Here is a 16,771-nt window from a genome sequence, read left to right as displayed (position 1 = left end):
ACATTAAAGGTCTTCTGTCAATAATCAAGTGAATGACTAACTGAGGTGAGTACATCCAACCCAGAGCACAAATGATCAGTGTACACAGAGAGCCTCGAAGCCAATCTTTACGCTGGATATCTGGAATAATCCCTGATACTCGATCTAAGTGTCCAAAACGAACAAGTAAGGTGTACTCAGATGAATACATACAATATGAAATAATACAATTTGGGAGAGATTTTACCATTCAATAGTAACTTATCAATTTACTTTTTTTCTAATACGACACCACAGACACATTTGTAAATGACTGCAAGTAAATTCATTAAAAAAAACTAGTTCTAAACCAAATTTCTAGATAATACCAGCAAGAAGGCTATCTCCTTTTTACTGGAAAGGAATTGCTAAAATATCCTTTACTGACACGACCACGTCTTTGCTAGCGTTCTCTATGTTCGTTTCCCTATGTCCGCAAATAGACTTCGATATGCAAATGAGCCTCCCCACACCTACTTCTCATTTCCGATTTATATGCAACAAAATGAGACCGTGATATGGTATTTTTTGAACCTCCCCTACATATACTTTCCACTCAAATTTGAGGTGGAAAAATATGCGTCAAAGATTCTGACATAATCTCGTAGCCCCTAAACTTCCCTTTCATCTCCAAAACACCATCAAATATGTAGGTGCACAGCTGTGAGTTTGATCTTACATTGCACTCGTTAGGTTTGTTCCCGACCTTCGGTTCCCGCTCCTTAAGCCATTCCCTGCGCAAATAAACGCATGAGTAGTACATGAAGGAGGGTGTTTAGGCTTAAAGTACCTTCGTACTAAACTAGACGACGAGGCAAACCTGACGGAAGACCCTACAAGAATTATCGGGAAACGGGCCCACTCTAACGAGCGATATTTGTCTCCCTTGGTTTTCGCCCCGGACTTGAGAGCCATTAGGAAATTGATTGATTGAGTAACTAGAATCTCCATCGGACAACCTAGTATACAAGAGCTGAGAGAATGAACACTTGTTAGGATGGCCTCCCCTCGGTCAAACTATAGTACACGAAAGCTGAGAAAATGAACACTCGTTACGAAAACATAATGGGAGTTTGAAATGATTTTTTTATATACGCAGTCATTTGGGAATGCATCGTGAAGAAAGTGTCCTTTCCTTCACAAATTGCTGCTGTATCCTCAGTGAGCCTCATTAAGAGTTGTCGAGACAATTCCATTCCGGCATATTTTCCTGTTCAAACTTGCATACATTTTTCGTACATAATTCTATAAATTTCTCATACAATATAGTTTCAAGTATATCGGCCTTTTGTAATGGCGTCAATAATTTTACAATGTTTCTTAATTTCTCGTACATCATTGTTTCAAGTATATCGTGGGGGCGATGTTCCTCGTCTTTACGTCATTACAACAGTCGCTCATCCAGACTCAATCTTTAAAGATATTCCTCACCGTTGCGTCATTACACCAGTCCCTCATCCAGGCTCAATCTTTAAAGTATTTCAGTCGTTTACGTTCATTCAATCCGAGTAGGCTATCAGGCCTAATTTTCAAGATATTCTCGTCGTTACGTCATTCAATCGGGTCGCTCATCCAGGCTCAATCTTTCAAGATATTCTCGTCGTTACGTCATTCAACCGAGTAGCTCATCCAGGCTCAATCTTTCAAGATATTCTCGTCGTTACGTCATTCAACCGAGTAGCTCATCCAGGCTCAATCTTTCAAGATATTCTCGTCGTTACGTCATTCAACCAGTCGCTCATCCAGGCTCGGTGTTTAAAGATGTTCCTCGTCGTTGCGTCATTCAACCAGTTGCTCATCCAGGCTCAATCTTTCAAGATATTCCTCGTCGTTACGTCATTACACCAGTCGCTCATCCAGGCTCAATCTTTCAAGATATTCTTGTCCTTATATCATTCAACCAGTCGCTCATCCAGGCTCAATCTTTAAAGGTATTCCTCACCATTGCGTCATTACACCAGTCGCTCATCCAGGCTCGGTGTTTAAAGATATTCCTCGTCGTTACGTCATTCAACCAGTCCCTCATCGAGGCTCAGTCTTGAAAGATGTTCCTCGTCTTTACGTCATTACACCAGTAGCGCATTGGCCAGGCTGGTGTTCAAAGATGTTCCTTGTCATTACATCATTCAACCAGTTCCACATCCAGGCTCAGTCTTTAAAGATGTTCCTCGTCTTTACGTCATTACATCAGTCGCTCATCCAGGCTCAGTCTTTCAAGATATTCTCGTCGTTACGTCATTACATCAGTCTCTCATCCAGGCTGGTGTTTAAAGATATTCCTCGTCATTACGTCATTCAACCAGTCGCTCATCCAGGCTCAGTCTTTAAAGATGTTCCTCGTCGTTACGTCATTACACCAGTCGCTCATCCAGGCTGGTGTTTAAAGATATTCCTCGTCGTTACGTCATTCAACCAGTCCCACATCCAGGCTCAGTCTTTAAAGATGTTCCTCGTCTTTACATCATTACACCAGTCGCTCATCCAGGCTCAGTCTTTCAAGATATTCTCGTCGTTACGTCATTACAGCAGTCGCTCATCCAGGCTGGTGTTTAAAGATATTCCTCGTCGTTACGTCATTCAACCAGTCACTCATCCAGGCTCAATCTTTAAAGATATTCCTCGTCGTTTACGTCATTCAACCAGTCGCTCATCCCAGGCTCAGTCTTTTAAAAGATGTTCTCGTTTTACGTCCATTTAACAAACCGTCGCTCATCCAGGCTCAATCTTTCAAGATATTCTTGTCATTACGTCATTCAACCAGTCGCTCATCCAGGCTCAGTCTTTCAAGATATTCCTCACCATTGCGTCATTTCACCAGTCGCTCATCCAGGCTCGGTTTTTAAAGATGTTCCTCGTCGTTGCGTCATTCAACCTGTTGCTCATCCAGGCTCAATCTTTAAAGATATTCCTCGTCGTTACGTCATTCAACCAGTCACTCATCCAGGCTCAGTCTTTCAAGATATTCTCGTCGTTACGTCATTACAGCAGTCGCTCATCCAGGCTGGTGTTTAAAGATATTCCTCGTCATTACGTCATTCAACCAGTCACTCATCCAGGCTCAGTCTTTAAAGATGTTCTCGTTGTTACGTCATTACAACAGTCGCTCATCCAGGCTCAATCTTTCAAGATATTCTTGTCGTTACGTCATTCAACCAGTCGCTCATCCAGGCTCAGTTTTAAAGATGTTCCTCGTCGTTGCGTCATTCAACCTGTTGCTCATCCAGGCTCAATCTTTAAAGATATTCCTCGTCGTTACATCATTCAACCAGTCACTCATCCAGGCTCAGTCTTTCAAGATATTCTCGTCGGTTACGGTCATTACCAAACAAGTCGCTCCATACCAGGCTCAATCTTTCAAAGATATTCGTTATTCGTTAACATCATTTTCAACCAGTCGCTCATCCAGGCTCAATCTTTAAAGATATTCCTCACCGTTGCGTCATTCAACCAGTCGCTCATCTAGGCTCAGTCTTTAAAGATGTTCCTCGTCATTGCGTCATTCAACCAGTTGCTCATCCAGGCTCAGTCTTTAAAGATATTCCTCGTCGTTATGTCATTCAACAGTCGCTCATCCAGGCTTAGTCTTTACAGATATTCCTCGTCGTTACGTCATTCAACCATGCCGAGCTCCTCAAGCGACGACGCTCACCTCTCTTCAACAATTTAGACATTTGCATCCTCCAGTGATGTTCCTCAGCCATTCAGATCATTCAAATGGCGTCAGAAATACGGATCCAGTTAGAATGAAGTCACTTCATCACACCGAACCATTTAAAATCACCCACTTCAGTGGCCCCACTGCCATGCAAACCCATTCTGAAAATCGCCACCTGAACTGACACTCCCTCCCTCCCTGATGTGCGCGAATGAAAAATAAACGTAATATTTTAAAGGGCAGTCTAAGCAGAGAAACTCCGATATGATCCTACAACGACCAAAGGAGATCATATAATTAGAACATAGTCTCCACGCTAAGGAATCCATACAGCTTTACGCTTATGCACTTTTGAACAAAGGAGAAGCAACGTAAGAACTTTAAGTCGGAGGAATATTGTCTCTGAACCAGGAACATGGACCAAAAAATTAGCAAATTGAATTTCACGAATTGATCCTATCAATCACATTCACTATGGAAATGGAAAATTATGATAGCCCATCGTTCTCTTAATAAAACCGGAGAAATGAGTTACAATGTTTAGTTTATCTGCCACCTCGAGTAATTTTACAGAATCTCAAGGTCAAAGAACTGGAAAACTACTGAACGTTTTGCAATAACACCAAGAAGAAGAAACATAAAAAAAGAGATGATATATATATATATATATATATATATATATATATATATATATATATATATATATATATATGTGTGTGTGTGTGTGTGTGTGTGTGTGTGTGTGTGTGTGTGTGTTATATATATATATATATATATATATAATATATATATATATATATATATATATATATATATATATACGTATATATACGTATATATATATTTCTATGAGTTTAGGGCCCAAGCCATCAAAAGCCAAAATCGTATCTGCCATAAATATTCATACCAAGCCCGTAAGATAATTATGTAACGCAGGCTCTTGGGCTTCTGTTATTTGTTGAAGAAAAATATTACCATTTCTTTGCTCTATGTTTCTTGCTCATCTTTACCTCAAGAGGAAAGAAAAGACCAGGGTTCTCTCAGGCACAATTTCCTCTCTCGCTCATTTATCTATGTCTGTATTTATTCATCTTGGCATTCATTCATGCAGTGACTTATTTCTTCATTAGCTACATACGCTCAGAGTTTCTTGTATATACTAGTTCTGTGTTGCGCTCTACTGTATTTCACGATTACGTGTATTCTGTTATTTGGTAATTTGCCCGACACTTTCGTATTCTTTTGGCTTATTCTGCAGGAATGTGTTCACGAGAATTGCCCCAATACATATAAATGTTACCGAATTCTCCCCAGTTAATCATTTCAAGAATGTTATGTAATGAAGGTTTAGATCAATTTTATCATATGTACCGTTAGTGAATGATTGCTCTATAAAATTAATACATATCATGAAAATAACAGACGCCTTTATTTTCCTAGCTCCCCTCTCGCCCCAGGTTTTAAGAAACCTAGGTACTCAGTAATCTATCACTAGCAGCAGCAACAGGAGAACTGGATTCCGCACATTCTAGTTCTGAAGCCTTTGGGTCAGGATGGAGAGAGTTTGAGGGAGACGAAATTGTATCGATTATGATAAAAGTCTTAAGGACTTATCATAACTGTTAGGGACATTACACACTGAGGTAAATATGCAGCAAGGTCGTTCGTTTTAGATTATCTTGTGCTTATGTTCAAACGGAGTCACGTTCCTGGAGAAGCCGGCAATAGCCATGTTGTCCGAAACTATAGCCTAGTCACTGTGCTAACATTCTGTTTACGAAAACTGGAAAGTGTATACCGAATGAGATTTTTGGAATAAAATAACAGCATAACAGAAACCTAAATTTTAATGTTTTATTCGTGAAATCTGTTTTGAATTCAATGTGCAGCCTTATACTGGATCCATGAAATTTGACGGCAAAAATGTCTGAATATTTTATTTGGTAGTTAAATAATATATATATATATATATGCTCAGAGTATTTACTGTAAAGCAAGGTATGAAAAGTGATTTAGAATAAGCTTTGGGAATGCTCGGAAAGTATATACTAACTACTGAAAGCCATGGCTCGTCACGATAGGGTATTTGGGACGAAGACTACACAGATTAAAAGCTTTGCTGCTTAATCGATAGGTGCCTTTCTAAGTATTGCGAATCGCGGAAAATTAAAATCTTTTGGCAGCGGAGTACGCATGCGCACACTTTCCACAGATTTTATTCCTCTCTCTCTCTCACACACACACAAACACACACACAGACACACACAAATATATATATATTATATTTTATATATATTATTAATATATTATATATATAATATATATATATATATAATAATGATAATTATATATATATAACAATATATATTATCCATGTACACATATATGTTAATATTGAATATATAAACCATATATACATATATATATATATATTAATATATAATATATATATATATAGATATATATATATATATATAGAGAGAGAGAGAGAGGAGAGAGAGAGAGGAAGAGAGAGAGAGAGAGAGAGAGAGAGAGAGATTTTCCTACTATAGACACAATCATCTACCTATGGACGCTATCAGCAAAAACACGACAAAGAAGAGTAATACGGGACAGTTTCTAAAGATTTCGTACATTCGATTTGATATACTTACTCGACGGAGCATTTGACAAACGTTTATTTGAACGCTAGCGAAAATCGAAGGTGCCGTGGACCAGAAAGAGAGAAGCTTCACGTCCGAATTCATGACGTGATCACATAAAGGACCACTGACAAGAAAGGCCTCTATCCCAACCTTTCAAAAGATCCCGCGTTGGTTTGTAACTCCAGTGTAGTTTACCGGAACATTTGAAACAAATGGAACTGTATGGAACAAAATTGCCTCCAGGCCATCAAGACGATTTATGGTGCACGGTCCCAACTTCACAGAACCAAGGATGCCTTAATGGTAGAAATCTGGTTAATAACAGCAGAAACCTTTCTGTGTACATATAAGCTATATATTATATATATTATATATATATATATATATATATATATATATATATATATATATATATATATATATACATTCACACACATATATACATGTATATAATATAAAATATTTATATATGTATATATATTATATATATATATATATATATATATATATATATATATCTATATATATATACACATACATACACATTCACACACATATACATGTATATATATATATATATATATATATATATATATATATATATATATATATATATATATACTATATAATATATATAGAGACGTTGGGAAGTACTACGTTGAAAGTCAACATATGAAAGTCTTGGCTATTTTCTTGATCGCTTCCAATAGATTTAAGATACTTTCTCAATCTATTGGATAGACCTATTTCTGACAGGACACTCGTCTTCAGGACTTTTTAAAATTTCTATGCTTGTTTCCCTAAATATACTATATGATAATGCGGAATACTGTGTTCATCCGCTTTATTGCTTAAAAAATGAATAGAGAAATTTTGTTCATACTAATATGACACTAAGACACTGCAAACAGTAATTCTAATGGCCTCAAGGAGATTATGTATTTCTAATTTCGTAATTTATTAAAATTTCAGTGTTTATTTACATATACATGTGTAATATACATATATGAATATGATATATATATATATATATATATATATATATATATATATATATATATATATATATATATATATATATATATATATATATATATATATATATGTGTGTGTGTGTGTGTGTGTGCGTGCGTATGTCTGTACATCCACGGGTGTGTGAGTGAGATTGTGCATCTGTTTGTACGGTACATGTGTGTGTGTGTGTGTGTGAGTGTAAGAGTGCATTAACACTGGATACGTAATTTTCATCAAAATAATAGATCTAACGGCAACTAATGTCATGTTGGAAATGTGAACCCTTTGACATATCGTACCATTAAGGACTTAGCTGCCCATAAAAATGGCAATTAATGCTTAATGACTTAATGAAATCCGTTCCATAGCGAATTATCAAATCCTTTTTCCTGTAACATAAAAGTACATTCACATATATACAAAATACATTATATATATATATATATACCTATATTATATATAATATATATATATATATATATATATATATATATATAGGTTCCAGTCTCACATCGGGATCGAACCCCAGGACTTTTATTGACAGACAACGGCGCTACCTACCGAACCACATAGATTACCGTTTGTTCAGATCAGTGGCAGTGCCCTGGCCTTTTAATTGAAAGACCTGGGTTCGATCCTGGTGTGAGTTAGAATTGTATTTCTGTTCCACACGTGCAATATATATATTATATATATATAATATATATATATATATATATATATATATATATATATATATATACATACATATATACATATATACATATACATATATATATACATACATATATATATATATATATATATATATATATATATATATATAATATATATAGCAAGCCCCATCTCATTATCATAGCCTCAACTGGCCCCCGGTATCCAAGCTTATCTGGATTGACTGGTGGGGTTGGCAGACCGTGATCAAACCACCGGCCTTGCAAGCATGAGCCCAGTGTGCAACCACACAACTTCTATGTGCCTCTTTGGATATCTTTTTTTTGTAACTAATTAAATACATTAGGCAAGCCAACTTGATGGCAGCCTCCTATCTTTCGGTCTACAAGTATATAAATCATCGTGGACAAACTTCCTGTTGGTGTTCAGTTCTTTGTTCAAAAGGTGCTTTCCTTATGCGACACTTTGAGATATTATGTGCTTCAATTTTTTATTTAAATGTCTGACCTACTTAATATACGTGCTTGCAAAAAACTAAGCAGATTGTTATAATAAGGCTGCTTTTCATAGCTAATTATGTTGCCGAAACTGTACACGTCTTTTCCATTTTAGAAAAATACACGCTGTCGAAAACGACGCAATCATGCCTAAGTACATCAGCAACACACACAGCAAGCATCCTGAGTTAGGAATGTACACATCCAACTACAGGAACAACTAATTATCTCGCGTAAATCTTCAAGTCCGTTGAAGATAATTCATCCACACGCGCTTACTTCCAGCACACATTTAAAAACGTCCCATTGCTCAACATATATTCCGTCTAGGCACAAAAGACAGGAGGAGGAGGAGGAGGACTGGGAAACCCTTATAAAAGAGGGATGCCTCGCTAAAACAAATAGGAAGAAGTCAGGGAGAGTGAGAGGACGCGCAGGAACGAAAATGGATGGAAGGTTACAGAGGACGTGGAAATGGAGAAAGAAATTGGAGGAATTGGATGAGGGGCTGAGGAGAAGGAGGAGGAGGAGGAGGAGGAGGAGGAGGAGGAACGTGTATGTGGCGTATCTTCATCTCAACCCCAACATTCGACGATTCAATTTCCGGTGATTGTGATTACAAAGTCTTGAGGAAATTGGTCTTTTTTCAGACGTTTCTTGCTCCCATAAAGCTCCTTTCGACTGTGCTCGAGGTATTTTCGCCTTTGGCGATTTTTTACCTCTCTCTCTCTCTCTCTCTCTCTCTCTCTCTCTCTCTCTCTCTCTCTCTCCTATTGGAATCTTCGATGAACAAGAGCATCTTTTATCACCCCCGAAATTTACTGAATTTATGGTAGTTGGGAAAAGTTCAAGTTGGTGAGGAGTCAAAAGGAATATAAGCTCTTACCTGAAAAAGAAAAGGAAAAGATACGAATAGAATTAAATTAAATATTTGTGATAACGACAAACGTTTGCTAGTTCTTATAATACTATTCCCGCCCTTGCAATAAAAAAAATCCTACCCAGATCAATTTCAGGACCTAACACACTAATAGCTGATAAACCCTCGTTATTCGATACTCTTATCCCGTTTGCATTTAATGTAGCCAATCGGGCAAACTAAGCGTTACTGAATTAACCTCCCTTGTAAGTGAAATTATTGCCTTTATTTCAAGTTGTTTTCACCCATGAAGTTAGCTAGGTTATTCGGGAGCTTATCTAAACAACCATTGTGAATAGGTGGAGTGAGATCTGTAAGGCAGATTTGCAGTTGCTTTCGGTAATGGAGACTGGATCAGAATTTTTACTCATGAAAAACGGTATCCTTTCTCAATGATATAAATGCATGTTATCATCATAATTATTATAGTCCTATTGTTATCATCCTTTACTATAGGGATCCACAGTCCAGTCCCTCTATTGATATCATCCTTACCTTAGAAACCACAGTCCATTCCGGTATTGATATAATCCTTACTCTAGATTACCACAGGTCCAGTCCTCCTTATTGATATCATCCTTACTCTAGTACCACAGTCCAGTCCGGTAATGATATCATCCTTACTCTAGATACCCCAGTCCAGTTCCTGTATGATATCCTCCTTACTATTAGATTACCACAGTCCAGTCTATATTGATATCCACCTTACTCTTAGATAACCACAGTCAGGTCCTGGTATTGACATCATCCTTACCTCCTAGATATACACAGTTCCAGTCCTTGTATCAATATCATCTTACTCCTAGATTACCACAGTCCAGTCCTGTATTGATTATCATCCTTACTCCTAGATACCACAGGTCCAGTCCTGTATTGATATCATCGACTTAGAACCACCAGGTTCGAGTCCTGGATTTTTTTTTTTGATTTGTTTTTTTTCATCAATCCTTACTCTAGATTACCAGAGTCCTAGTTCCGTATTGGAATCATCCTACTTCCTAGATTACCACAGTACAGTCCTTGTTTATTGATAATCCACCTTACTTAGACCACAGGTCCAGTCCTGTATTGATATCATCCTTACTTAAGAACCAAAAACCAAGTCCAGTCCCTGTATGATCTCATCCTTTACTTGAAATACCAAAGTCCAGTTCTGTATTGATATAATTCCATTACTTTAGAAACCACAGTCCGAGTCCTGTATTTGATATCCATCCATTACTCTAGTTTAAACCAGAGGTCCAAGTCCTGTAGTGATATCATCCCTTACCTTAGAACCACAGTCAGTCCTGTATTGATATCACCTGACCTTAGAACCACAGTCGAGAAGTCCTGTTAATTGATATCATCCTTACATTAAAAACCACAGTTCCAGTCCTGTATTGATATCATCCTACTTTAGAAACCACAGTCCAGTCATTGATTGATATCATCCTTACTTTAAGAACCACGTCAGTCCCTGTATTGACTATAACTTACCTTAAGAACCACAGTCAGTCCTGTATTGAATATCCATTCATTAATTAAAGAACCACAAGCTCCCAGTCCTGTATTGATATCATCATACCTTAAGAACCACATCCAGTCTGTATTGATAATACTAATTACTTTAGAACCACAGTCGAGTCCTGTAATTGATATCAGTCTTACTCTAGATACCACAGTCAGTCCTGTATTGATATCATCCTTTACTTAACAACCACAGTCCAGCCTGTATTGATATCATCCTTATCTAGATTACACAGTCCAGTCCTGTATCAATATCATCCTACTCTAGATACCCACAGTCCAGTCTGTATTGATATCATCACTTACTCTAGATACCACAGTCCAGTATGTATTGATATCATCCTTACTTTAGAACCACAGTCGAGTCCTGTATTGAATCATCCCTTACTATAGATACAGAGTCCAGCCTGTATTGATATCATCCTTACTCTAGATACCACAGCCAGTCCATGTATTGATATCATCCTTACTTAGAACCACGGCCAGTCCTTGTATGATATCATCCTTACTTTAAGAACCACAGTCCAGTCCTGTATTGATATCATCCTTACTTTAAAACCACAGCCAGTTCTGTATTGATCTCATCCTTACTTAGAACCACAGTCGAGTCTGTATTGATTATCATCCTTACTCTAGATACCAGAGTCCAGTCCTGTCATTGATATCATCCTTTACTCTAATACCACATCCGTCCTGTATTTGATATCAATCGCTTTACTTTAGAATCCACAGTCCAAGTCCTGTATTGAATTCATCCTTACTTTAGAACCACAGTCCAGTCCTGTTTTGTATTATCCTTTTACTCCCAGATACCACAGTAACAATCCTGTATTGATATTCATCCTTACTCTAGATATCACAGCCCTGACCTGTATTAATATCTCCTTACTCTAAGATACACTGGTCCAGTGCTGTATTGTGTATCATCATTACTCTAGATACCACCTCCAATTCCGGTACAATTCATCCTTACTCTAGATACACGTCCAGTACTGTATTGATATCAACATTACTCTACATATCACGTCATTCCTTGTATTAATATCCCATCCTTCCTCTAGATACCGACAGTTCCATTAACTGTATTGATATCATCATTACTCCTAGATACAGTTTCATCCTGATATTAATATCATCCTTACTCTAGATACCACAAGATCCTCCTGTTATTATATCAATCCTTACTCTAGATACCACAGTCCAGTCCTCTATTAGTATCATGACTAACTCTAGATACCGACAGTCCACTCCTGTAATTAAATAAACATCCTTAACTATAGATAACCACAGGTCCAGTCCTGTTAGAGTATCATAACGAATCTCTAGATACCACCAAGTCCATTCCAGTATTAATATCATCCTTACGCTAGATACCAGAGTCCCAGTCCTGGTATTAGTATCATACTAACTAACCTAGAATACACCCAGTCCACTCCTGTATTAATAACAATCCCGTTACTCTAGATACCACAGTCCAAGTAATTTTTCCTGTAGTTAAGTATCATACTAACTCTTAGATACCAGAAAAAAAACCACAAGTCCATTCCTGTGTATTTAATCATCCTCCTTACTCCTAGATAACCACAGTTCCAGTCTTGTATTGATATCATCCTTACTTTAGATACAACAGCCCAGTCCAGTATTGATATCATCCTTACTCTAGATACCACCGTCCATTCATGTATTGACATCATCCTTACTCTAGATACCACAGTCCAGTTCTGTATTGATATCATCCTTACTTTTGAACCACAGTCCAGTCCTGTATAGATATCATCCTTACTCTAGATACCACAGTCCAGTCCTGTATTGTTATCATCCTTACTTTAGAACCACAGTCCAGTCCTGTATTGTTATCATCATTACTCTAGATACCACCGTCCAATCCTGTATTAATATCATCATTACTCTAGATACCACAGTCCAGTCCTGTATTGTTATCATCATTACTCTAGATACCACCATCCAATCCTGTATTAATATCATCCTTACTCTAGATAGCACAGTCCAGTACTGTATTGATATCATCATTACTCTAGATACCACAGTTCAATCCTGTATTAATATCATCCTTACTCTAGATACAACAGTCCAGTCCTGTATTGTTATCATCATTACTCTAGATACCACAGCTCAGACCTATATTAATATCATCCTTACTCTAGATACCACAGCCCAGTCCTGTATTGTTATCATTACTCTAGATACCACAGTCCAGTTCTGTATTAATATCATCCTTACTCTAGATACCACAGTCTAGTCAAGTATTGGTAGTATCCTAACTTTAGATACCACAGTCCAGTCCTGTATTGATATCATCCTTACTCTAGATACCACCGTCCAATCCTGTATTAATATCATCATTACTCTAGATACCACAGTCCAGTCCTGTATTGTTATCATCATTACTCTAGATACCACCGTCCAATCCTGTATTAATATCATCATTACTCTAGATACCACAGTCCAGTCCTGTATTGTTATCATCATTACTCTAGATACCACCGTCCAATCCTGTATTAATATCATCCTTACTCTAGATACCACAGTCCAGTAATGTATTTATATCATCATTACTCTAGATACAACAGTCCAATCCTGTATTAATATAACCTTACTCTAGATTACCACAGTCAGGCCTGTATTGTTATCCATTCATTACTCTAGATACCATAGGCTCAGTACCGGATTAATATCATCCTTACTCTTAGATACCACAGTCCATTGTATTAATATCATCCTACTTAGGGATACCACCAAAGTTTCTAATCCTGTATTAATTATTCATCCTTACTCTAGATTACCACAGTCCAGGTTCCTGGTATTTAGTTATCATACTAACTTAGATTCCCACCGTCCATTCCTGTATGATATCATACCTACTCGAGAACCACAGTTCTAGTCCAGTCTTGATATCCCTTAACTCTAGATACCACCGTCATTATGTTAATTGACACAATCCTTACTCCGTAGATTCACCACAGTCCGGTGCTGTAGTGAATCATTCCTACTCCTAGATACCCACCGCGCCAATCCTGTATTAATATCATCCTACCTTAGATTAACCCCAGTCTGGTCCTGTATTGAATTATCCTTACTTTAGATACACCCGGTCCAGTCCTGGATTAATATCATCCTTAAACTCTAGATAACCACCGTTCCAATCCTGTATTAATATAATCATACTCAGATAACACCATCCAATCCTGAATATCATTACTCTAGATACCAACCGTCAATCCTGATTAATATTCATCCTTATCTAGATACCACAGTCTAGTCCGTATTAATATCATCCTTAACTCTAGATATTCACCGGCCAATCCTGTATAAATCCAATTCATACTCTTACCGAATAACACCATCCATCCTTGTTAATTAATATCATATCTCTAGATACCACCGTCCAAATCCTGTTATTATATCATCCTTATCCTAAGATACCACAGTCTAGTCCTGTATTAATATCACCTTACTCTAGATACCAAGTCCAATCCTGTAATTAATATTCATCATTACTCTAATACCACGTCCAATCCGTATTAATATCATTCCTTACCTCTAGAATACCACAGTCCTAAGTCCTGTATAATATCATCCTTACTCTAGAACCACCAGTCCAGTCCTGGTATTGTTATCATCCATACTCTGGATACCCGTCCAATCTGTATTAATCCATCTTACTAGATACCACAGTCCATCCCGTATTGATATCTCATACTAGATCCCACCGTTTTCAATCCTGTATTAATATCATCCTTACTCTAGATACCACGTCCAGTACCGTATTGATTATCATTCATATCTGCGATACCACAGTCCAATCCTGTATAATACATCCTTACTCTAGATACCACAGTCCAGTACTGTTATGATATCATCAGTACTCTAGAGATACCACGTCCATCCGTAGTTAATATAATCCTTACTCCTAGTTACATAGTCAGTCCAGTATTAATAATCCCACATCCTAGTACATGTCAGGACCGTATTTATATCATCCTACTCTAGATACCACAGTCCAGTTCCGTAATTAATATTCATCCTTACTCATAGATACCACAGTCCAAAAATCCGTATTAATATCATCCTTACTCTAGATACCACAGTCCAGTCTGTATTGTATCATACTTACTCTAGATACCCACCGGTCCATTCCTGTAATTAATATCCAGCCTTACTCTTAGAACATACTCCAGTAACAGTAATTAATTAATATTCCATTACTCTAGAACCCCACCGTCCAAAATCAGTATTACATCATCCACTCTAGATACACAGTCAGTCCTGTATTAATATCATCCTTACTTATAGATACCACAGTATCCTTGTATTAATATCACCATACTCTAGAACCACAGTCCATCTGTATTAATATCATCCAATACCTCTAGATACCACAGTCAGTCCTGTTATGATATTACCTTATAGATACCACCGTCCATCTGTAATTAAATATCATCTTACTCTAGATACCACCGCCAATCCTGTATTAATATCATCATTACTCTAGATACTACAGTTACCAAGTCCTGTATTGTATCATTACTCTAGATACCTCCCAACACCGTCAATCCTGTTTATATCATCCTTACTCCTAGATACCACAGTCAGTCTGTATTGTAATCATCCTTACTTCTAGATACCACCGTCCATCCCTGTATTAATATCATCATTTACTCTAGATACCACCGTCCAATCCTGGTTTAATATCATCTTACTCTTAGATACCACAGTCCACATCCTTGTTATTGTCATCATACGCCTAGATTACGTCCAATCCGTATTAAATTATATTCCATTATTCTAGATCCACCGTCCATCCGTTATTTTAATCATATTCTCATAGTATTCCAAGTCCATACTTTTTATCCTATTCATTCTCTAGATACCACCGTCCCAATCCTGTATTAATATCATCTTACTCCTAGATAACTACAGTTCCATGCCTGTTGTTATCATCATTACTCTAATACCACCAGGTCCCAATCCTCTATTATATCATACTTACTTCTAAGAATACCCAGTTCAGTACCCATCCCCGTATTGTTATCATCATTACTCCGATAGCCACCCGTTCCAATCCTGTAGTTAATATCATATTACTCTAGATACCACCGTCCCATCCTTTATTAATATTTCCATACTACTATTAGATTACCACATCATACTCTAGATACCACCGTCCACTCTCTATTAATATCTACTTACTCGTAGATACCACAAGTCCATCCTGTAGTGTTATCATCATTACTCTAGATACCACCGTCCAATCTATATTAATATCATCATTACTCTAGATACCACCGTCCAATCCTTATTAATATCAACTTACTCTAGATACCACAGTCAGTACTGTTTGATATCAATCATTACTACGATACGCACCAGTCCAATCCATGTATTAATATCGTCCTTACTCTGATACCACGTTTCAGTCCTAGTATTAACATCCTTACTCTAGATACCACAGTCCAGTCCTGTATTGTTATCATCTTACTTAGATACCACTGTCCAATTCCTGTATTAATATCATCTTACTCTATATACCACCGTCCCAGTATGTATTGATATCTCATTACTCCCATATGGCCACCGTCCAATTCCTGTATTAATATCTTCCTTACACTCTAGATACCACAAGTTCAGCTGTTTTTTTTATTACAGTGCTGTATTGTTCTCATCATTCTCTAGATACACCGTCCAATCCTGTATTATATCGTCCTTACGTCTAGATACCACAGTCCAGTAACTGTTTGATATCATTCATTGCTCTAGATCCATCAGTCCAATACTGTATTATATCATCCTTACTCTAGAACCAAGTCCGTAACTGTAT

This window comes from Macrobrachium nipponense, chromosome 10 (assembly GCF_015104395.2).
Source record: "Macrobrachium nipponense isolate FS-2020 chromosome 10, ASM1510439v2, whole genome shotgun sequence".
In the NCBI taxonomy this organism is placed as follows: domain Eukaryota; kingdom Metazoa; phylum Arthropoda; class Malacostraca; order Decapoda; family Palaemonidae; genus Macrobrachium; species Macrobrachium nipponense.
Note: the sequence above shows the minus strand (reverse complement) of the source record.